Raw genomic sequence first — 2500 nt, forward strand, 5'->3', positions numbered from 1 at the left:
AGAGAGAGAGAGTGAGAGAGAGAGATTGAGAGAGTGAGACAGAGTGAGAGTGAGAGAGTGAGAGAGACAGAATGAGACTGAGTGAGAGAGTGAGACAGAGAGAGAGAGTGAGAGAGTGAGAGAGAGAGAGAGAGAGTGAGAGAGAGAGAGAGTGAGAGACAGAGAGAGAGAGTGACAGTGAGAGAGAGAGAGTGAGAGAGAGACTGAGTGAGAGAGAGAGTGAGAGAGGGAGAGAGTGAGAGAGAGTGAGTGAGAGAGTGAGAGTGAGGGTAAGGGTGAGGGAGAGAGTAAGAGAGAGAGGGAGAGAGAGAGTTTGAGAGTTAGTGAGAGAGTGAGTGAGAGAGAGAGAGAGAGTGAGAGAGAGTGAGTGAGAGAGAGAGTGAGAGTGAGAGTGAGAGAGTGAGAGAGAATGAGAGACTGAGAGTGAGAGACGGTGAGAGAGAGAGTGAGAGTGAGCGAGAGAGAGAGTGAGAGTGAGAGAGTGAGAGAGAGTGAGAGTGAGAGAGAATGAGAGACTGAGAGTGAGAGACTGTGAGAGAGAGAGTGAGAGAGAGAGTGAGAGAGTGAGAGTGAGCAAGAGAGAGAGTGAGAGAGAGAGTGAGAGAGAGAGAGTGAGAAAGAGAGAAAGAGTGAGAGTGTGAGAGTGTGTGAGAGTGAGATTGAGAGAGATAGAGTGCGAGACTGAGAGAGAGAGTGAGAGAGTGAGTGAGAGTGAGAGAGAGAGAGAGTGAGAGAGAGAGAGAGGGAGAGAGTGAGAGAGAGTGAGAGAGAGTGAGTGAGAGAGTGAGAGTGAGGGTAAGGGTGAGGGAGAGAGTGAGAGAGAGAGAGTGAGAGAGAGTTTGAGAGTTAGTGAGAGAGTGAGTGAGAGAGAGAGAGAGAGAGAGAGTGAGAGTGAGCGAGAGTGAGAGTGAGAGTGAGAGTGTGAGAGAGAGTGAGAGAGAATGAGAGAGAATGAGAGACTGAGAGTGAGAGACTGTGAGAGAGAGAGTGAGAGTGAGCGAGAGAGAGAGTGAGAGTGAGAGTGAGAGTGAGAGAGAGTGAGAGAGAGTGAGTGAGAGAGTGAGAGTGAGGGTAAGGGTGAGGGAGAGAGTGAGAGAGAGAGAGTGAGAGAGATTTTGAGAGTTAGTGAGAGAGTGAGTGAGAGAGAGAGAGAGAGTGAGAGAGAGTGAGAGTGAGCGAGAGAGAGAGTGAGAGTGAGAGAGTGAGAGAGAGTGAGAGTGAGAGAGAATGAGAGACTGAGAGTGAGAGACTGTGAGAGAGAGAGTGAGAGTGAGCGAGAGAGAGAGTGAGAGTGAGAGTGAGAGTGAGAGAGAGTGAGAGAGAGTGAGTGAGAGAGTGAGAGTGAGGGTAAGGGTGAGGGAGAGAGTGAGAGAGAGAGAGTGAGAGAGATTTTGAGAGTTAGTGAGAGAGTGAGTGAGAGAGAGAGAGAGAGTGAGAGAGAGTGAGAGTGAGCGAGAGAGAGAGTGAGAGTGAGAGAGTGAGAGAGAGTGAGAGTGAGAGAGAATGAGAGACTGAGAGTGAGAGACTGTGAGAGAGAGAGTGAGAGAGAGAAAGAGTGAGAGAGTGAGAGAGAGAGTGATAGTGAGAGAGTGAGAGAGAGAGTTAGAGAGTGAGAGAGTGAGAGAGAGAGTGAGAGAGTTAGGGAGAGAGTGAGTGAGAGAAAGAGAGAGAGAGTGAGAGAGAGAGGGTTAGTGAGAGAGAGTGAGAGAGAGAGAAAGAGTGAGAGTGTGAGAGTGTGAGAGAGAGAGATAGAGAGTGAGAGAGAGAGAGAGAGTGAGAAAGAGAGAGAGTGTGATAGACAGAGAGAGTATGCGAGTGAGAGAGTGAGAGAGAGAGAGTGAGAGTGAGAGAAAGAGAGAGAGATTGAGAGAGAGAGTGAGACAGAGAGAGAGAGTGAGACAGTGAGAGAGAGAGTGAGAGACAGAGAGAGTGAGAGTGAGAGACAGAGAGAGAGTGAGAGTGAGAGAGAGAGAGAGTGAGACAGAGAGAGAGTGTGATAGACAGAGAGAGTATGAGAGTGAGAGAGTGAGAGAGAGAGAGTGAGAGTTAGAGACAGAGAGAGTGAGAGTGAGAGACAGAGAGAGAGTGAGAGTGAGAGAGAGAGAGAGTGAGACAGAGAGAGAGTGACAGTGAGAGAGAGAGAGAGTGAGAGAGAGATTGAGTGAGAGAGAGAGTGAGAGAGGGAGAGAGTGAGAGAGAGTGAGAGAGAGTGAGTGAGAGTGAGGGTAAGGGTGAGGGAGAGAGCGAGTGAGAGAGACAGAGAGTGAGAGAGTGAGAGTGAGGGTAAGGGTGAGGGAGAGAGCGAGAGAGAGAGGGAGAGGGAGAGAGAGAGAGAGTTTGAGAGTTAGTGAGAGAGTGAGTGAGAGAGAGAGAGAGTGAGAGACAGAGTGAGAGAGAGTGAGAGTGAGCGAGAGAGAGAGTGAGAGAGAGAGTGAGAGAGAGAGAGTGAGAGAGAGAGTGAGAGACAGAGAGAGAGAGAGTGAGAGACAGAGAGAGAGCG

Source organism: Heloderma suspectum, chromosome W, assembly GCF_057233095.1.
Source record: "Heloderma suspectum isolate Gila_16-S chromosome W, 16-S_ref, whole genome shotgun sequence".
In the NCBI taxonomy this organism is placed as follows: domain Eukaryota; kingdom Metazoa; phylum Chordata; class Lepidosauria; order Squamata; family Helodermatidae; genus Heloderma; species Heloderma suspectum.